This window comes from Mustela lutreola, chromosome 9, assembly GCF_030435805.1.
Source record: "Mustela lutreola isolate mMusLut2 chromosome 9, mMusLut2.pri, whole genome shotgun sequence".
NCBI classification, from domain to species: domain Eukaryota; kingdom Metazoa; phylum Chordata; class Mammalia; order Carnivora; family Mustelidae; genus Mustela; species Mustela lutreola.
Window position 1 is genome coordinate 4,532,204 of NC_081298.1, and position 22,712 is coordinate 4,554,915.

The following is a 22,712-nucleotide window of genomic DNA, read 5'->3' on the forward strand; positions in this document are numbered from 1 at the left end:
GCTTCTGCCTTTGGCTCGAGTCGGATCCCAGGGTCCTGGGATCGAGCCCTGCATCGGGCTCTCTGCTCAGTGGAGATCCTGTTTCCCTTCCTCTCTCTGCCTACTTATGAATTCTGTTTATCAAATAAATAAATAGAGTATCTTTAAAAAAAAAAACTGCAAAACGTTACAGGTCATACATGATAGCATATGCAGAAACGTACTATGCTCTATGGAGTCCATAAAACATGTAACTACTAGAAGTAATGACATGTGACGTCATCATTTATACAGCCGGTGTTACGTCTCCTGTCTTGGCATTTGTTTCTCTGCTCCTCCTTTTCTCCCTCCTTTGAATAAATCACTTTTTTTCTTTTATTCTATTTTTTTCTTTTGCATTGAATTTTTAGCTGTACTTCTTTTTGTGTGACCTTTATTAATGGCTTCTCTAGAGATTATAATATGAATCTATAAATTTTGGTCTATTTCCACATAATATGCTATTTCATGAGCAACTTGTGATGTAGGACAATCTAATTCTGTGTATCTCCCTTCCACCCTCCATACTCTTGTTGCCTTATATTTAACATCTTCATATGCTATAAGCACAATATTTATTATTTTTACTTTAAAGGACAGTAGTCTTTTTAGAATTTCTTTTAGCATGTCTTATGCTATGGATCTGGCAGATTCTCTCAACTTTTGTCTGAGAATGTCTTTATTTCACCTTTATTATTGAAGAAAAAAATGTTTTAAAAAGATTTCATTTATTTATCAGAAAGAACATGTTTATTTATTTATCAGAAAGAACAAGCAGGGGGAGGGGCCTCCCCGTTGAGCAAGCAGCCGGATGGGAGACTCGATCCCAGGACCAAGGGATCATGACCCGAGCTGAAGGCAGATGCTTAACTGAGTAGACCACCCAGACATCTCTACTTAAGACAATTTTTGCCGGGTACAGAATGTTTGCTTGGCAGGCCTCCCCCCTCCCCCCAAACTGAGGATGCTGTATCACTCACAATCTCTGGCCTCCAGTGTTTCTGCAGACAAGTCAGTGATAATTCTTATCACTATTCTCCCACATACCGTGGTGGTTTGTTTTTTTTTTTAATACCCTCTCCCCACCCAGTTGCTTTTAAGATCTGCTCTTTGGTTTTGAGCAGTTTGACTATCGCATATCTGGGCTATGGCTTGTTTCATATTTATCCCGGTTACAGTTTAGAGATTTTTGGATTTATAGATTGATCACTTTAATCAATTTTGGAAAGTTATTGCCCTTTATCTTTTGAATCATTTCCTTTGGCCCATTCTTTTTCTTTCTTTCTGGGATGCCAATGAGGTGTATGTGAATGGGGTATAAGAAATGTATATTTGGTCTCTGTCACCAGGTTCTGACAGAGAGATCCTAAATCTCTTGGAATTTCTAGAGTGCAAGGAATGTCTTTCATTCGAACAAGGTGACTCCTGGTGGACTCTCAGACAGCCCTGGGACAGGGGAGGGAGGTGCTGGGTGCTAGAAAGACCAACCCTCTATTGACTAGAGGGTTGGAATGTTCAGCCCTCTCCTTCAGGGCACAGGGAGTGGGGAGGGGCTGGAGATGGAGCTCATCACCAATGGCCAGTGATTCCATCCGTCACACCTAGTAATCAGACCTCCATAAAAATCCCTTAACCATGGGGTTTGAAGAGCAGCTGGGTTGGTGGCACAGCCCGGGTCCATGGGACAAGAAGTTCCCAGGCTAGGGGCCCTTCCAGCTCTATGTACCTCTTCATCTGGCTGTTCATTTGTGTCCTTTACAACAAAGCAGTAAAGGTAAGGAAAGTGTGTTCTTGCACTCTAGGAGCTGTTCTGCCGAATTACCCAAACTGAAGGTGGGGGCACCTGTGGGAACTCCACTTTAAGGCCACATCAGACATGAGTGCGGGTTCTCAGTGCTCTCGGCTGGCATCTGATGTGCCATCAGTCCCCTGGGACGGAGCCCTTCAGCCTGAGGAGGCTGACGTGACTCCAGGGAGCTCCCGTCAGAACAGAACGGAAGTGAAGAGTACCCAGGATTGTCTGGAGAGCTGGAGAATTGGATGTTGGTGTGGAGATAAAAACATGTATTTGGGTGAAGAGGTGTAACAAGTAAAAAGCGTTCGCAATGAGACTGACAGCGAGCTACAGATCTCCAATTCTTCCGTCGCTGTTAACTCTTCTTCCCTTCGTATTTCGGTCTGGGTATTTTCTACTGACCTGACTTGATGTGCACATTTTAGGAGAGGAGCTCAGACTGGACATAGAAAAGATCAGTAAACTGATCAAGATTCCGAGGAATTCTCTTGGCATTCCAGTTCCCCACCTGGGTCCCTGTGTCTTGGCCACTGTTGCCCTGTGAAGGCAGAGACCCCCTTGAACAGGTTTCTCTGAGCTCTTCTGCCCCACCTCAAGTCTCCCCAGTGGACAGTTCAAGTGCTCCCGCCCACAGCAGACTGTCCCTGTCTCTGTCTCTGTTGGGATTGAGAACCGCCAAGGATTGCTTCTCTCTTAGGAGTGGTTTGTCACCTTCTCAAGTTTATTTCACATTGGTTTCTCTGTGAGCTCAGATACCTAACGGGGTTTTATTATTATTATATTTTAGTGTTTAAATTTATTTAAGTAATCTCTACACCCAACATGGGGCTTGAACTCATGACCCCAAGATCGAGAGTCACATGCTCTCCCAACTGAGTCAGCCACGCACCCTCTAATGGGCTTTTTAAAAATCTTACCTGGCTTGTTTTGGTGTTTTGGACGAGAATCTTATCTCTCTTTATAACTGAATGGAAAAGCATACAGGGTTGTTTAGTGGCTGAGTTACTCTGTTTAAAGTCTGTAACATATAAACATGATTATCACTACCACCCGCACCCAGCGGTGGACTTATTGACAAAGTCGGATGCGGTCTTTGGGGCTGAAAGGGTGGAAAGACGAGTTCAGTGGCAGAAAGTGGAGTCCCAGGTGTCTTTGCAGAGACACAGCAGTCATCTGAGGGCCACCATCTGGAGAAAGGTGGCCCTCAGGGCTGTGAGTATGAATGAAATCATGCAGGAAGACACGGGGCTGTGGAAGAAATCCTCACTGCTTCAACATTTTAGGGGTGGACCCTGAGGCCGAAAAGCAGAACAAGAAGGACTGCCCCAGGAGGTGGGAAGGAGAAGAATCAGAACTGTATCCCAGGTAACCAGAGGCTTTACAGCAAAAGAGGATATCAAGATAATGCCAGATACTTCTAGAGAGGACAAATACAATAAAAAGCAACTTGTGGATTATATTGGCTATTCACAAGTTGATGTGAAACTCCGCAGTGGTGGTTTCAGTGGAATGATGCGGCGGAGGCTATTAAGAGGCTCTGAAGTGCATGTGGGATGGTGAACAGAGCTGGTGAGGACCACCGTTACAGCGGTCTCATAATTAAAGAACAACTTTACATTGCGTGCGTACTACGGGCTGGGCATGGAGGTTATTGCTTGGTGGTATTTTCAGATGAGGTTCCTGCAGCGGTGGGAACAGACAATAAATAGGTAAATAGACACATGATTATGGATTTTAATACCTACTGCGGAGACATCAAACTATTGTGTGCTGATAGTGACTGAAGCGGTCATTTGAGATAGGGTAGTAGGAAAAACCTCTCAGATAAATCTTAACAGGTGAGAAGATCCGACCATGTGAATACTGGGAAAGAAGAAAACATTTCAAAAAGAGGAAACAGGAAGTGCAAAGGTCCCGAGGTAGGAGAGATCAGGTGTTTGGCAAGGGCCGTGGCTGCAGTGTAGTAAGAGAGGAAAAAGTGATAAAAAATCACAGCGAAGTTTCTGGTTATTATTCTTAGGTCAACAGGAAGCCATTAAAGATTAAAAAAAAAAATAACCTGATCCAATTGATATTCTCAAAATCAGACTATTTGGAGAGTAGTGGAAGGATGTAAGCTGGTTTTGAGAACAGGAACACACAAGACTTGCATAGGGACTGAAAGAGAAGTGGGCAGATGAGGGAGGACTCGGGGATGCCTCCTGAGGTGAGGGAAGGTGACAGGTACTGTTACCTAAAGGCCAACAAATGAACAGAGACGCGATGTCGGAACGCTTTTCAGTTGAAAGTCATGTGTCTAGGATGAATGGAAGGAACCAGAGTAGATCAAGACTTTAGACAGAGAGTCAAAGAAAGGCTCAATTCAGATAGCCAGGTTCCACCAAGTACAGGAGTCGCTGCACGCTAGAGCGAAGGAACACCCTGGGGCGAACGGTGTGGTATCTTTCCTGCCATCCCCTCAGAAACATACCCAGAGGGCCAATCCATGTGAGGCCTGAGAAACAAAGCCGTACAGAACTCACGCTAGGGAAGGGCCCCGGCAAACACCCGTCAAATCAGCAGGACGGAGGTCAGAGCACAGTTCCAGGTGGCAAGCTGGCAAAACAGACAAAGTTATGTGGTTCAGAGAAAGCTTCCGTAAGGAGAGAGCAACACAACGCACGTCTTACATGACGAGCCGGAAGTCAGCAGGTGTACTCTGCAGTAAGCAGTAAGCTCAGGCAGCCAGAAATGAAAAGAGAAGCCAATGGACAAGGGCAGAGGCTGTGAGAGAGTAAGCCATCATCCGGGCCCAGAGCCTCGGGCTGGGGGTGAAGGCCACAGAAGGCCACAGCAGGGACTGCGGGCGTGGAGGCAGACCAAAACTAAAAACGACCATTTGGATTTGTCCCACGAGTGATAAGCAGAGCGGTAGTGGGGATTGGATTCGGGTCTCCAGAGGAAACCATGCAGAGCAGGAGCTGGTAAACTCTTCCTGCAAAAGGGGCACGCAGCAGATGTCTTCAGTTCTGCAAGCCGTGGTCTGTTGTCAGTTTTGCTGCTGTAGCAGGAAAGCAGCCAGAAACAGTATCGAAAGGACGAAAGGACGGGGCGTGACTGGATTTGGCTCCTGGGTCGTAAGTCTGCTGACTTGGATCTAGAGCCTCAAATTATTCCTAAAACTTTAATCAAACAATAGCTGGAATGCAATTTAAAAGACGTTAAGCAGGGGTGCCTGGGTGTCTCAGTCCGTTAAGCCTCTGCCTTTGGCTTGTGTCATGATCTCAGGGTCCTGGGATCAAGCCTCGCACTAGGGTTCCTGCTCTGCAGGGAGCCTGCTTCTCCCTCTGCCTCTGCCTCCCTCTCTTTCTGTTTCTCACAAATAAACAGATAAAATTACAATAAAATGCTATGCACACAAGGGGATAAGTCAGGGTGATCAATAACGAAGACAAAAGACAGACAATGAAGGGAAACACAGGTCATCTGGAGAATGGATTGGCTATCAGACATCTTTATTTTTAACTTTGGTCATGAAAATTTTCACTCACAAAAGCAAAATCCATTACCCTTTCCACTGTGTTTTTGTCATTAAAAATGGACTTGGGGGTTGGGAAGGGGATTTAAAAAAAAGGGACTTGAAAATAACTACTGCCTAATACATTTAAGAAAACAAAAACCCAGTGGGACCTGGCTGGTACAGTGGTAGAGCACAAGACTCTTGATCTCGGGGTGGTGAGTCTGAGCCCTACACTGGGTGTAGAGATGACTTAAAATAATTAAATTAAATTAAAAACAGAAACCAAAACCCAGATTAACAACTGCAGCAGAGAAAAGGAAACTAAAACAAAACTTAATGAATACACTAGAACTCTGGGAAAATAATAACAGAAATTAAGAACGTAATGGTTCTTTAAGTAGGTTTAAAATCAGGCTAAAATTAGATGAAGAAAATGATTAATGAACTGGATTAGGGGCTAGGAAAAATACCTAGACTGAAGCATGAGCCAAAAAATGATGGGAAATACAGAGGAGCAGGAGAGACACAGAGATGAATTCCTTGCGCACCACAGTCACAGCAGGCTGGGAGCACCAGGGGAAAATGGAACAAAAGGAATATTGAAGAGATAATGGCGGAGAATGTTCCAACTTGAAAGACATCAAACCACAGGTTCCAGAAATACTATGAACCCAAGCATGGCAACTTCACCTGGAACATCAAAGGAAGACTGCTGAAACCCAAAGACGAAAGGAAACTTTGAAGGCACTCGTAGGAGGAAAATGACTCATTCGCATCAAGAGAGGAACAGAACTGACCCATGTCAATGAAAGCAGAGGGGCTCTAAGAACATGGGTGCAGATTTTCCAAGGTCTGAAAGACAGTAACTGAAAACCAAGAATTCTGTATTTGGTGAAAACCAACCTCACACATGATTACGACCTGCTAGAATTAAAAAAAACAACCATCAGGGAGGGTGTGCAGTGCGGGAGCCTCTTGTGCTGGCGGGAGGGGGGAGCAGGTGCAAACGCTTAGGTTAGGACAGTGATCTCTTTAACAGTTAAACATGCTTTCATTTATTTAGTTCTCAAAAAGATTTTATTTGAGGTAGAGAGAGCAAGTGAATGAGAGAGAGAGAGAGCATGCGTGCACACAGGAGGGTGTGAGCTGGGGGAGGAGCAGATGGAGAGGGAGAGGGAGAGGCAGACTCCCCGCTGAGCAGGGAGCTCAATGCTGGCCTTGACCCAGGACTCCTGGATCATGACCTGAGCTGAAGGCACATGCTTTACCGACTGAGCCACTCAGGCACCCCTAAACATGCCTCTAAACCTATCGTGGTAGCCAGCATCAAAGACAGTCCCAAGGGTCCTCACTCCTGGCACCGATGTCCTTGTGCAGTCCACTCCCACAATGAACAGGGCTGATCTGGGTAACCAAGAGGACACGATGGAAATGACAGGTGAGGTCATAAAGACACAGTGGCTTCTATCTTGGGCTCTTGCGGACTCCTCATTCTGAGGATGACAGCTCTCGTGTTGCGGGGACACTCAAACAGTCCTGTGGAGAGCTCTGGATGGCAAGAGCCAGTCACCCCACTAAGCTGCTCCTGAATTCCTGACGCCTGAAAACCGTGAGACGGTAATACCCGTTCATTGTGTTTTTAAACTGATAACCTAAGGGGTAATCTGTGACACCAAAATAGATAACAAATATGCCTATTAACCAGAAATTCTACCTCAGGCATGTGCTCAACAGTAACACAGCAATACACCCACGGAAAGAACCGCGTGACAATTCAGAGCGTCTTTATTCGGCAGAGCTCAGAACTGGACTCCATGTAAAGTCCACCAACGGGAGACCGACCGGATAAGCAAACTGCAGTGTAGTCTCAGAGCAGAATGCTAGTCAACAGTAAGAAGGAACAAACTCCTGATAAAAGCAAAAACAGGGATAAATCTCATTAACTGTTTTGAGCAAGAGAAGGCAGCACGCAGGAGTACGTATAAGGAGACTCGTTCGTGAGAAGTCTGAACACACGCGGGCACTCTGGGGAGGGGAAGTCAGAACGCAGGCTGGGCCGGTGAGGCAGCTGAAGGAACCGAGGGGTTCTGGGTCTTGCTGCACATAAAAAAGCACAAGGTAAACATTCACAGAGCTACACATCTGATCTCATGTAAATAAAAGCTCAATAATAAGATAAAACTCAGACATTTTCAGATAGACAACGCTGTGCCAGAAGCGTGTACTAAAGGAAATACAAAATGGTGTTGTTCTTCAGAACCAAGTAAATGATCCCCGATAGAAGGGGAGAATTGCAGGCAGGAACGTAAGGCATTGCAGAGAGTAAACATATGCAGGAAATCAACGGGAAAGTTCACTGTGTAACAATAATGAATGTCCTGTGAGATCTAGAATTAAAATACACTGTAGGAGCATAAAAGGCGGGAAGCAGAGAATTAGATTTGAGAACCTTGCATTGTTGGAATGCGGTAAAAGTAATTTATATTAGACTCAAGTAAGTCGAGGATGCATAAGGTAATTTCTAGAGTAAAGCTTAAAGAATAACAAAAGAATCTATAATTACCAAGATAACAACAGGGAGAAACACAGCATTACAAACAAAATTCAATCTAAAAGAACACAGGGTAAATAAAAAAACAAAGTGTAAAACTGTAGGTTTAGACATAAAGACATCAGCAACTATCAGAAAAGTAAAATAAATACTCTGATTAAAAGTTTAGTTGGGGAGCTGTGAGTCCAGCTGCGGTGGCGGTCGCCTGTGCCAGAGTCACCCTGGTAACCTGGTCCAGAGGAAAGCTGGTATTCATGGCTGAGGGACGACAGGCAAGGCTGCCAGTGTGGCTGGAAAGCCTGGGGAAGCCGGGGCAGGAAGGAGCCACAGGGGTGGTAGCCTTCAGTCATCTGCACACCCACCTCGAAACCACAGCTGACACCTAAACTTCACACACACGGAGAGACACCAAGGACAGGAACAACTGGAAGGCTGGAAGAAAAAGCTGGGCGCAGATTTCAGCTGCTGCCAAGTTCAGGCAAGAGTGGGAAGTCTGAATCCTACCAACTTAAAAGGGGTCCAGGGAACACACTGAATGAAAATCCAGAGATAAGACCTTAGACGTAAAGACAATGTCCTGGGAATAAGCATGTGCCACAAGGCTAATGGTGACACTCTGAGAGAACCATCTTAACCAAGTGTGAAAACAAGCTTCCTAATTTAACTTTCTGCTAAACAAAACTCAGCACTCCTCAGCCGAAGAGGAGAGTCTAAAATCTCTGCAACCTGTCTTCTGCAGTGTCCAGTACACAGGAGGAAATGCTACACAGGCAAAGAAATGGGACCCAAGGTCAAGAGAAAAAGAGTAAAGAGCAACAGACCCTGAGCGGATCCAGATGTTGGCATCAGCAGACACATAGTTTAAAGAAGCTACTACAAATATAATCACGACTTAAAGGAAAAGAGTCATATTGAGTGAACAGATGGGAAATCAAAGCATGTAAAATATAAAAAAGGAATCATATGAAATTCTAGAAGTAAGGACAGTATCTGAGTGGAAAAAAATATACTAGATACTTAAGAGACAGAAGAAAGAAGCAACTGAACTTACAGACAGATGAGAGGGGGGAAGGATGGAAGTGCCCTCTGCCCAGAAACCCCCGGATCCAGCCGTCTGCTAGGCAGTACCTAACAACTTGCTATCTGTGCACTGGAATCCCACTGGCGGAGTGCAAGAACGGGGGAGATGAAACATAGGTCCCAGATAATCAGATTTTTGATCCAAGGAAACTCTAATCCATTGAACCTAGAGTATATTATGCACCTCCTATTAGAGTAAACTGAAAACAAAAAATTACAGATTTTTTTTAAAGGATTTTATTGATTTATTTTAGAGAGAGAGAGAGAAAGACAGAGAGCGAGAGAAGGAGGGAGGAAGGAAGAGGGAGCACGTGCAGGTGGAGGGAGAAGGAGGGGCAAGAATCTCAGGCAGACTCCCTGCTGGGCACAGAGCCTGACTGGCGCTCGACCGCATGACCCTAAGATCAGGACTCCAGCGGGAACCGAGAGCCAGACGCTCAACTGACTGCACCATCCAGGTGCCTCAAAAGAGAGCAGATCTTAAAAGCAGCCAAATAAAAAGACGCATCATATTTTGGGTAGAAAAACTTGTACATGAAATCCCCAGGACTTACAGCTGGGAGTCTGTACCTTCTGACCACCTTCACCCGTCTTGACAAGGCAACGAGCAGCACGGTATCACAGTCACTAACACTCTCCTGCATACTGGAAGGTTGCTCAGCAAGTAACTCAAAAGTTCGCATCTCAAGAAAAAAAGCTTTTGTAGCTATGTGTGGTAATAGGTGTTAACTAAACCTACTGCGGTGATCATTTCATGATATGCACAAATATTGAATTATTATGGTATATGGTAACAACGATCAGCCCAGAAATCTGTTCTCTAGCAAAAACAGTCTTCAGATGTGAGAATGCAGTACAGACATGACACTTTCTGACAAACAAAAACTGCGGGAATCTGTCACCAGTAGCTCGGAACACATGAAATACTACAAAAGTTCTTTAGGCCAAAGAGAAACGAATGACGTCCAGTGAAAACTCACTTCTACAGGAGGCAATGAAGAGCCATGGGAACAGTACTATGTGTGTAAAATAAAAAGAAATTATTTTTGCTCTTCCTCCTTGTTTTCCTGTGGTGAATAACTCCTTAATCTCAAAGTTGCTACTCAGTGGGCCACTCAGGTGGAGAGGCAGAATGGCCCAGAGGGAGGTATCGAAGGCTGGCCAAAGTGAGGCTCCCATGTCTAGGGAGAGTAAGGTGGCCTGGGCTCTCAGAGCCCGCGGAAGGTGAAGATGGCAGCAACAACACAATGTTACCATGTTTTACATCAAATAGCTAGTTGTCCTGTAATAACATCAGGGAAAAAAGCCAGTTGTTTTATAATGCTTTCTTGTAATGCAGTATAATAACCACCATTAAAAAAAATTTTTTTTAAACAGCCTCCAATTTAGAGAAAACTTCTAAGCACAGAATTAATTTATCCTGAACCATGGGACAATAAGCTGCCTCATTACCTCTGAAGGTTAGTGGACATTTCTAACAGCCAGAATATGCTCCTACATGAGCAGAACAAGACCATAAAAATCATGAAATTAACACCGACACGTTACTACCATTTATTTCTCAGAACCCATCTAAGTTTCGCCAGTTGTTCCAGTGATAGCCTTTTTGGTAAAACATTCAGTTCAAAATCACATGCTGTATTTAGTTGTCATGACTCTTCAGTCTCTGTTAATCTGGATCAGTTTCTTAGTCTTTCCTCGACTTTTTCGACTTTTGAAGACCGCCAGCCTGCTGTGTTGCAGAATGGTATTCTCAGTTTCGGTTTCTCTATGTTGACTCATGAACGGATCCACCAAGTACGGCTGCGCTTGTGAAGTTCACTTAGCGCGTCTGTAGGGGCTCAAGATCTGCAAACTTCCTTCTTATGATGTGCCTCCCCTTCAGGAGTGCTGCTGTACTCTGTACGGTGCCTGTCTGGGATGGGTGTCTAAGTTACTCAACAAAAGCCATGGTGGCTGCTCCCAAATAGACCACAGAAGACACTGCAGACATCCCCCTGCTCTCGCTCTCGGACCGCCTGCCCTGCAAGTTGGCTGCTTTGTGAGGACCGAGACGCTCATGTGGTAAAGGATGGAGGAACTGAGGCCTCCAGCCAGCAGCCTTGTGAACGAACCATCCTGGAAGCAGATCCTTTAGCCCCAGCCAAGCCTTCACTTGACAGCGGCCCCAACTGACATCCTGACTCCCAACACCATGAGAGCCAGAGGGAGAACCATCACCAGCTAAGCCACTCAGGTTCCTGGTCACAGAAAGACTAGATAATGTTTGTTGCTACCAGAGGCTAAGCACTGGGATGATTTCTTACTTAATAATATATAACTAATACAATTATCCATCATATTAATAGAAAAAAAAGGAGAAAACCAGGTTATCATCTAAATATGCAGAATGGGGCACCTGGGTGCTATAGTTGGTTGAGTGTCTGACTCGTGGTTTTGGCTCAGATTATAATCTCAGGGTCATGAGATCAAGCACTGTGTTGGGCTCTGTGCTCACCTTGGAGTCTGCTTGAGCTTTTCGCTCCCTCTGGCCCTGAAACCACCCCCCACCCATGCTCTTTCTCTAAAATAAATAAAATCTTAAAAAAAAAAAAAGTAGAAAAATATTAAGGTAAAACTCAATACTTTTTTTTTTTTTTTAAGATTTTACTTATTTGAGAGAGAGACACACACAGCAAGAGAGGGAATACAGCAGGGTGAGTGGGAGAGCGAAAAGCAGGCTCCCCGCTGAGCAAGGAGACCCATGCACGGCTTGATCGATCCCAGGACTCTGGGTTATGACTTGAGCCGAAGGCAGATACTTAACGACTGAGCCACCCAGGCATCCTTCAAGACCCATTCTTAATAAAAACATTCAGCAAACTATAAATAGAAGGAAACTTCCTCATCTTAATAAATGACAACCTACAACTAATACCAAACTTAACAGTATGATGTTGAATGACTTTCCAATAAGATTGTGAAAAGGTAAGGGTGTTGGTCACTACTTTATTCAATATGGTACTGGAAATCCTTGCCTGTGCAGCAAGGTATGGAGAAAAACTAAAAGGAAAGGATGCACACTGTCTTTACTTTCAGACAACATAATGATGTATGTAGAAAATCCCAAGGAATCTACAAGACAACTCCTAGAATAAATGAATTTAAATAGGATTACAGTGTATAAGGTCGATACACAAGAATCAGCAGTACTTCCATAGACAGGTACCACACAGTTGTAAACAAAATGAAAAAATACAATTCCATTAACACTAGTTGAAAAAGGATTAATATTAAACAATTTTGACAAAAATACTTTTTAAGACTCCCCCACCTAAACCCATGAAACAATGAAGAGAGCTGTTAATGGAAGCAGAAACCATTCTAGTGCACAGCCCAGAAGACTCAAAATTACAATCTTTTTCAATGTTATAATTTTTGACTAAGGTGCCAAGGCTTTTTCAATGCAGAAAACAAAGTATTTTCAACAAATGATGTTGGGACAACTGCATAATCACACGGGAACATACTGCACCTTACCTCTGTCTCACAATACAGACAAATTAATTTGAGACAGATTGAAGAACTAAATGTAAAGCTAAAACTGTGAAGAAAACATAGAAGAATGTCGCGAGACTTTGCGACAGGGAGAGCTTTCTCAGAGAGGACCAAAAAAGCATGAATCAGAAAAGACAAAATTGACAGCATGTACTTCAATAAAATTAAAACTTCTTTTCGTCAGAAGACATCATTAAGGAAGTGAAAAGGCAAACCACAGAATGGAAGAAAATATACGGGGTAAATATATCTGACAAAAGAGCTGTATTTGTTGTATGGAGGGGCGGTACCATAAAGAATCCCCACAAATCGTTTAAAAAATAAGACAAAGTCCAGATGAAAATGGACAAAAGACTTGAAGAGGGACTTCATGAAAGAAATGAGTGTAAAAAAGAATACTCAAAGGTTCTTAACATTCTCAGTCATCTGGGAAATACAGACTAAAAGCACAATGAGATACCAGTTTGTACACAGTAGGAAAAGTAAAGTTAAATGACAGACAAATACTGGTGAGAATGTGGAGCAACTGGAATTCTACACATCACAGCAGGAGGGTAAGATAATACAACCACTCTGGACAGCTGTCTGGAAACTTATGTAATTATATGTCCACTCATCCTACAAATTAGAAATTCTAAACCTAGTTATTTACCCAGAAAGAAATGAAGACCTATGTCCATACAAAGACTTATAAAAGAAAGTTCACAGTATCTATATTCACAACAGACAAAACCTGAAAATAACCTGGATGTCCATAACCAGAAGAGATAAAGTGCGATCTACTCACACAAGAGAACATTATTCACCAATTAAAAAACTGGGCGGGGCGGGGGAGGGAGGACTATAGTACATGCAACAACATGGCTGAAACTCCAAAACTTTCACTAGAAGAAACTAGAAGAAACTAGAGAGCATTTATGTCATTCATGTGTAATTCAAGAACAGGCCAAGTAAGCTACAGGGAATGCGATCACCACGGTGGTTGCTGATGGGGAGTGGGACTCATCGGAAGAACTTTCTGAGGTGATGGAAATTTCTGGATTTTAATTAGGGTGTTGGGTTATATGTAGCATATTTCAACAGAATCAAATCATAAGCTGCTTATAAGAGCCCCACTTTGAATATAAAAGAATATAAAGATACAGAAGGGTTGAAAAACAAAAGGATGAGAAAATACACCATGCAAATACCAACCGAAGGAAATAAGGTGTTACACTGATAACAGACAAATCAGATTTCAAGGCAAAATGTACCCTAGAACTTAAAAGAGTACATTTCAGGATGCTAGAAAGTTTGCATCATTGTAAGATCTAAAATTCTAAATTTGTAGGCACTTCATGGAGCTGCGGCATTGATAAAATGAAGCCGAAGGCAAAGGGTAAACAAATACATAGCCACGGAGGGGATTCTAGCCCGCTGCTCTCAGTAACTGATGGGTTCAGGCAGATGAAAGCAACTAACAAGGAACACAAAGAATGAACAACGTGATCAATGAACTTGACCGAACTCCATTCGTAGAACAGATGCAGAGTATACAAAAACTTTTCAAACACATACTGAATATTTACCAAAATTGACATATGCTGTGCCACACAGTAAACTGTACCACGTTTTAAAGGATTTAAATCATGCAAAATATGCTCTGTCACCTCAATATAATTGTGTCAGCAATCAGTAACACAGAGTTAACTGGGATCCTCCTTGTACTTGAAAAGTGAGAAACACACATCTGAATGACAGCTGAGTCAAGGATGTTAGCTTTTTTTTTTTTTTAAAAGATTTTATTTATTTATTTGACAGTCAGAGATCACAAGCAGGCAGAGAGGCAGGCAGAGAGAGAGAGGAGGAAGCAGGCTCCCCGCTGAGCAGAGAGCCCGATGCGGGGCTCGATCCCAGGACCATGGGATCATGACCTGAGCCAAAGGCAGCGGCTTAACCCACTGAGCCACCCAGGCACCCCAAGGATGTTATCTTAATAGGAAGTGGAAAATATTCTGAAATGAATGATAATGAAATTATGACATATAAAAATTTGTTGGAATCAGCAAGAGCGATGGTTAAGGTTTTAAAAATATAAGGAATACAAGTGAAAATAGTAGAGACTGGAAATCAATGATATGATCATCTACCTTAAGAAAGAACAGCATATTGAACAGGACAGAAACAATCAAGATAAGAGCAGAAATTTATGAATTGGAAAGTAGACATACTGTAGAGCTGATTAGAGGCAAAACTAATGTCAGAAATGCAAAAGGGGTATCAATTTAGAATCTTTTCTTTACACCAATTGGAAAATGTATATGAAAGAGTCAAAAACCTTAAAAAAACAACAACAACCCCACAAAAGCCCACAATCTATCAAAACCAATATAAGAATAGAAAATCTGTAAATGAATAATCTTACAACTATGAAAAGAAATGGACTCCTAAGCTCCATCCCACAAGGACAATGCAAAGCTCAGACAGCATCACTGATGAGTTTTACTAATCACTTAAGAAATAAGAGTAATTTTATACAAACTCTTGCACCAAAGAGTTTCCCAACTCATTTACAAGGGAAGCAAAACCTGACACCAAACTTGCATATACATTACAAAAGGGATTATTATATGACAATCTTACTTATAAACAGACACAAAAATCCTAGAAACCAGCAAACTAAAAACAGTGATTACTAAAAGAATACGTCACAATCGAAGTGGGTTTATTCCATGAAAATTCAACAGTGTAATATACCATATTAATAGCATAAAAGAGAGTAATTGCATGACTGAGTAGATGTAGAAAAATCTTTTGATAAATCCTACCCTTATTCATGTAAGAAAAAAAAAAAAATCCCAGCAAATGATGAAAAGAAGGACACCCTGTAATGTGATAAGGGATATGTTCCAAAAACCTACAGTAAACATTTAATTTAATGGTATGACAGTGAAAGCTTTCCCACTAAGATTAGAGTAAGATAAGAACACCCAGCGCCACGTTTCTATTCAATACTGTACAGGAGCTCCTACTCGATTCAATAAGAAAAGAAAGAGTTTAGGATGAGAAATAAATACATTTCAAAACAATACCACGCAGTATTTTAATAGCATAAAATTGCTTTGAAACATCAAACCCCTTAGTATAAATCGAAGGAAAAATGTGTAAATCCACTATACAGAGAAGTGGAAAAAAAATACTGAGAGAAAATAAAGAAGCTTGTTTAATAAATGGAAGCATAATCAAAGGTCATATATTAGAAAATTCAATATCATAAAGATGACATTTCTTTCCAAACCAATCTATAAATTCAGTGGAATGCCAATCAAAATCAGTAGAAACTGGTGTGTTGGTATATGTGAAAATGGACAAGATGATTTTTAAAGTTTATATGGAAATGTAAGCCAAGACATTCTTAATAGCACAGAAGACACATCAGTGGGCATTAAGACTTAATACAAAGATACAGAAGTAAAGAAACTGTGATACTGGCACAAGGACCCAGAAAAAAAGACCAATAGTCTCTTTAAAGGATCAATGGCTAAGGCCAAAAAAAAAAGTGTATTATGAATCTTATAAGATGCAGGAGTAAAACATGACATTAATAGCACAAAGGACGAGAGGGAAAATGAAACTATGCTCTCATAAGGTTCTTATACCATATGTGAAATTGTGTATTATTTGAAAGTAGACTGAAAAAGAAGTATACTGTAAATCCTAGTGCAACCACTACAATAATAAAACAAAGAAATGGAGCTAACAAGCTAACAGTGAAGATGAAATGGAATCATTAACATGGGCCAAATACGAAAATATAGCAAGATGGTAGATTTAAACCAAACCATGTTGATACTTGTAATAAATAAAAATGGTTTAAATTAGTATTATGTAACATAGCTTTCTGCAAGGAGGACTGAAAGATAGCTAGTGTGACTGAGGAACTGAATTTTTAATTTTAACTTAAATTCGAATAGTCACATGTGGCTTTGGCAACTGTGCTGGACAGTAAAGGTCTCCACACTCCAATTTAAAAGCAGGGACTGTCAGATTAAATGTAAAAGCAGGACCCATAATGCTGTCTACAAGAAACCTCCTTCAAATACATAGATACAAATAGGTTAAATGGAAATGGATGGGAAAAGATAAGCAAACACTAATCAACAGAGAGCTGAAGAGCCTGTATTAATATGAGACAAAGTAGAATTTCAGAATCAGGGCTGTTACCAGGGAAAAAGCATTTCATGATGGTGAGGGGGTCAGGTTATCAAGAAAAATAACAATGCTACATGTAGAAACACTCAATAATAAGAGCTTCAAAATACATGAACAAAAATTGATTAAACTACAAAAGAGAAATAGACAAATTCTCAATTAGGGTGATTTCAAACATTCCTGTCACTGCAAATGAGAGGGAAAAAATCAGTAAAGGTACAGAAGACACAAACGGTGCTATTAACCAAACTGAGTAATTTAACATTTATAGAACACGTTCTTTTCTCATATATGTGGGACATTCATGAAGACCATATTCGAGGCCATGAAACAAATGCCAAATGTAAAAGATCTGAAATAACAGTGAGTATATTTTCTGACCAGAACAGATTTAAAGTAGAAATCAATAATCAAAAAATTTCTGGAAAATCCCTGAATAACTGGAGGTTAGAGAATACTTTCCAACAACCAACAGGTCAAACAAGTCACAAGGGAAATAAATACTCTGAACTTAATGAAAATGAAAATATGGTGTATTAAAATCTTGTGGGGGGCGCCTGGGTGGCTCAGTGGGTTAAGCCGCTGCCTTCGGCTCGGGTCATGATCTCAGGGTCCTGGGATCGAGTCCCGCATTGGGCTCTCTGCTCGGTAGGGAGACTCCTTCCCTCTCTCTCTCTCTCTGCCTGCCTCTCCATCTACCTGTGATTTCTCTGTCAAATAAATAAATAAAATCTTAAAAAAAAAAAAAATCTTGTGGGATTTACTTAAACCAGTACTTAACAGGGAAATTTATAGTTCTAAATGCTCACATAAGGAAAAAAAAGGCCCTAAAAATCACTATTCTAAACCTCTGGGTTAATAAGTTTAAAAGAAAGAACAAATTATGCCAAAACACCTAAATGAAGGCAGAAGAAAACAAAGATAAAAGTAAAAAACAAAGAAATAGAAAATAGAAAAATATTAATGAAATAAACTGGTCCTTTGAGATGATCATTAAAACTAATAAACGTAATATAGCTGGATATATCCTAAAGATATTAAAAGGATAATTAAAAATTTAATGAATTTTCTGCTAATAAATTAAAAAAATAGATATGACAGACAAATTCATCGAAAGATACTACCTGCCAAAAGCTTACTTGGGAATACGTCTGTATCTATTAAAGCAATTGAATCTGTAGTTAAAATTTTTCTGACAAAGAAAACTCCCTGCTCAGATGGCTTCATTTGTGAATCATACCAAACCTTTAAGAAGTAATACCAATTCCACATAAACTCTTTCAAAAAGAAGATGAGAAAACACCTCCCGACTTATTTTATGAAGCCCTGATACCAAAACTAGAGAAAGATGTTACAAAAAACTATAATTACCCACTTCATGGAGGCAAATATCCTTAGCAAAATTTTAATAAATCAAACCCAATAATGTATGAAATAATGCATAATAACCAAGTGAAATTTATCCTAGGAGCATATACATTGGAAAGGAAGATGTAAAACTCTTTATTACATAGGACATGATCGTACACCTAAGGAAATCCCAAGCAATCTATGAGAAAGGTACCTGAACTAACTGAATTTAGAAAGTCACAAGGCCAATATGTAAAAATCAAATTTATTTTATATATTAGCAATAATTAAAAGTTAAAATGAAAAAATTCCATCTATGAATCATAAAGTAACATGAAATACTTTGGGATAAATTTAACAAAATATGTGAAAAGCCTGCACAGGGACAATGGAAAAACTTAGTTGACAGAAATCAGAACTAAATTAGAACAGAAATATACCATGTTTATGGATAAGATGCAATATTGCCAATTCTCCCCAAATTAATCAATAGATTTGCTACATTCCCGATCAAAATTTCAGCTTTTTTTCAGAAATTGGTCATTGTGATTCTAAAATTTAAATAAATACAAACGACTGAGAAAGCCAAACAGATTTGAAAAATATACATACAATGGGAGGCTACATATTGCCTGATTTCAAGACTTTCTATAAATCTACAAGAATCAGGACTGTTTATCATACCAGCACAAGGAGACACAAACAGATCAATGGAACGGAAATAAACCCACAATACTTATCAGTTTATTTTTGACAAAGGCATCAAGGTAATTTAATAAATGCACAATTAACTTAACAAATGTTGCTATAATGACTACATTGACACATCGAAAAAATGATCCCGGAATTCCCTCTCATGGTAAACTAAAGCTAGTAGAAATAGGTCATAAAGTAAAATTTAAAACATAAAGCTATTAAAATTCTAAAAGAAAGCACAGGAGAAATCTGTGATTTTGGACGTAGAGGACACGAAAAATATGAACTACAAAAAAATTGATAAATTGAACTTTATCAAAATTAAACATCTTTGCTCTTTGAAAAATACTGTAATCGAAAGTTTTTCAAGAGTAGAAGTTAACTAGTTGGTGGTGGTGAGGGAGTGAGTAGCACAGCAGACAGCAGAACTATGAGGCAGGAGAAAAGGATTATGTTGGAGGGGTGACCAGGAGGCTGGTGAATCAACAGGGGCCAGGTCCCGGAGGTCAGGGGAGGCTCCAACATCATTCACCACAGGCTGAGTTGGAACAAAACTCTTGTCTTCTCTAGTTCTCTTCCTCCGTGAGAATTCTCCCTTACTGTCCTCTCCCGCTGCCATCCGCCCCCCCCCCACCCGACCTCCCACAAAGCTCATCTTGCACATCCTCCTTAGCTGTGCTCTGCTCCCCATGTTTCCCAGTGCTCTCATCCCCTCCCGCAACTCAGCTTCACCTGCGCAATGTAGTCTCAAGTCAACTTCTCCAGCCTTTCTCCTTAGGGCCAGGCCCTTATTTCCAACCTACGATTTGGACCTTGTCCCCTGCAGAACTCGGTGTCCATTCCTTCTCCTGTCCTAAGTTCTCCTCCCATATTCATGGTCTTCCCTAATGGCCAAATATGTCACACTGGGCAGAGTGGAGGGAAGCATGGGCCCTTAGAGTCATCTGGCTTGGACTTAAATTGGAGTTTTCTTTGGACAATGGAAATTTAGCCATTCTGCCCCTCCAGTCTCCCTCTGCACATCTGCCCTCCCTCCATCTTTGGGACATGGAAATTAAAATCAGAATGAGGTACTACCATGCACCTTCCAACACAGCTAAAATTATAGACTATATAATCCACTCATCTTTCAATATTTAAATGTCATGGCTTCCAAGTGCTTTACACTTCCACTGTCTCCCTTAGGCATCAGCCATTCCTTTAGGCCTTGGCCAGGAGCCTGTTACATGTTCTTAGAGCACTCATGCTTCTCCTTTGCAGCACAGAAAAGGGTCAAGTAAGTAATTTCTGGTACATTAGTTTTAGAATGTTTTTCTTTCCTCATTGTAGGTAAGGTCCATGAGGGCAGGAACCAAGTTTATCTAAGTTAGGGGTTGGCCAACTTTTTCTGAAAAGGGTGAAACAGAATGTATTTTCAGCTTTCTGGGCCATAGGGCCTTCATTACAACTATTCAACTCTGCCATTGTAGGTGGAGAGAAGTGGAGACAATATGTGAATAAACGAGTGTGACTATGATTTTATGAAGTTTTATTTATTAAAATAGGAGGTGGCCCAAAGGTCCAGAGTCTGCTGACCCGTGGTCTAAATCACCAGCACCCAGTCTAGGATCTGCATATAGAAGGCACTCAAAGGATAAAGAAAGAAGATAAAGCCCTTGGCTTTGGCAGTGAGATGGAAACTGGTACACAGGGAGCGTGGTTTTCGCAGAATGGGGGGGTGGAATGGCGGCAACAGTGGGCAGAAGAGCGAGCAGTAGTTGAGGAAGGAGTGACTGCTCTTCCAAGACCGCCACCACTGGCGCGGCAGGCATGGGGAATGGAACTGTCTTAGTAGAGCAGGGAAAAGAGGAACAAGTGCGCAGGCTGTGACAAGAAGGCAGGGCAGGGGAAGAAGAACTGTTGAGGAGGGCCCTTCAAAGCTCAGGTGTGTGAGGACGTGGTCACACAGGAGGAACATACCCGCTGAGGCTGAGAAAAAAGAAACAAGGAAAAGTGGAAGGAAACTGGGGAAAGCCTCATCTTCCTCTTTCCTGTGAACTGTGAGCCAAGACCACCTGGGGAAGAGGGCGGGACTCCAGGTGAGGAACTGCAGCGTCTGTCAGATTGGGAGGGCTGGCAATAAGTTTGTGGACACCCCGGAGAGGGCTGTGGGCTGCTGCCGGAGCCATACTCCTCCCTGTCCTCTGGCTGTCTCTCGGGGAGCACTTTTAACCAAGGTGGTGTTTCTGTCTTTCTGAGCTGTTTGCAGCTCTGACCTGGTGTGAAAGGTGTCATTCACTGAGTCACCAGCACTACTTGCTATCGCTTCCTGTCACTTCTCTTTCCCAGGCAGGTGGCAGCAGGCAGGGCCTGAGACACATGAGGTCATGTATTAACAATGTGCACATAGCCAGTTCTTTCTTGAAGGCTATCGAAAGGCATTTCAATTTCAGAAAGTTAGTGATGGTTTCATCCCCTTGGCTTCGAATGTGTATGTTGTAAACTACTGGGCAGAACTGGATTTTTCTTTCAACAGAAGAAACCGTTTGATGAGGGGTGTGCAGTAACAACAGCACAGCAGCTATTTAATTTTCCAAGCCTAACACAGTACTGAAACCTATAAAACACAACTTCTCACAGAGCAAGTGTTAATATTACAATATTTAAAAACCCTGAAAAACTTTTTCTTTCTTTTTTTTTTTTTTTAAAGATTTTGTTTATTTATTTGACACAGAAAGAGAGAGATCACAAGTAGGGAGAGAGGCAGGCAGAGAGAGAGAGAGAGAGAGAGAGAGAGGAGGAAGCAGGCTCCCTGCTGAGCAGAGAGCCCGATGTAGGGCTTGATCCCAGGACCCTGGAATCATGACCTGAGCCGAAGGCAGAGGCTTAACCCACTGAGCCACCCAGGTGCCCCCCGAGAAACTTTCTCATAGTCAAAAACCTATAACCAATTTCATTTATCCCAAGAACCAGACACCCAGAAAAAGTGTCAATTTCAACATTAATGTATTAATTCATTATTACTACTTGTGCAGGAATGTCTGAGAAGGGTTCAGACAGGCAGCAGCGGCGATGGGCCCACAGCCCTGTCCTGGGCGTCCACATCTGCATCTGCCAGCCCTCCCAGTGTGACGGATACCTCCTACTTTTCAGGAGAAACGAAAACCAGCTAACTACCTTTTAGCTGAACGCCTGAAAGAAGAGTATCAGGACTTGTTTCTTCTGCTTTATTTCAAGATGTCGTTGCTGTTCATATTTATAGACTGAAATATGCTCTACTAAGTAAAACTTTCATTCATATTTTCAGGTTTCCCCCTCACACATCAAAAAATAACTTTCCTAAGACACAACCAATCCTCAGTGAACGCTTTCAAGTTGTTCCAGAGATGATGGAAACCACCATCTGTGAATGCACTGGAATGTAAAATGGCGACGCCTCTCCACTCCCATAACAAACCTTTTTTTTTTTTTTTTTTTTTTTTTTTTTTTTTTTTTTTTTTTTTTTTTTTTAAATAAAGATTTTTTATTTATTTATCAGAGAGAGGGTGGGGAGAGAGCGAGCACAGGCAGACAGAATGGCAGGCAGAGGCAGAGGGAGAAGCAGGCTCCCTGCTCAGCAAGGAGCCCGATGTGGGACTCGATCCCAGGACGCTGGGATCATGACCTGAGCCGAAGGCAGCTGCCCAACCAACTGAGCCACCCAGGCGTCCCATAACAAACCTTTTTTTAAAAAACATTTAAAAATATATATTTTATTTATTTATTTGACGGAGACAAAGAGAGAGAGGTCACAAGTAGGCAGAGAGGCAGGCAGAGAGGGAGGGGAAGCAGGCTCCCTGCTGAGCAGAGAGCCTGATGCGGGGCTCGGGGCTCGATCCCAAGACCCTGGGATCACGACCTGAGCCGAAGGCAGAGGCTTAACCCACTGAGCCACCCAGGCGCCCCCATAACAAACCTTTTAATCTGGAAGTACTTCCAATACATCTTGAGATATACGCTCAATAAACTTAATCTCT

The 22,712-nt window shown here is 41.8% G+C and overlaps 1 protein-coding gene and 1 long non-coding RNA gene across 2 annotated transcripts in view; both read right to left on the minus strand.

Annotated features, from left to right (window-relative positions):
- Positions 1-22,712, minus strand: part of RAB22A (RAB22A, member RAS oncogene family) — a 56,598-nt gene that overhangs the window by 32,518 nt on the left and 1,368 nt on the right. The gene's annotated exons all lie outside the window — the stretch shown is intronic.
- LOC131808620 (uncharacterized) lies at positions 1,074-22,707 on the minus strand. Its single transcript, XR_009344853.1, has 2 exons — positions 22,417-22,707; positions 1,074-22,153 (listed from the first exon to the last, which is right to left on the minus strand). It is a non-coding gene; the product is annotated as an uncharacterized LOC131808620 (long non-coding RNA).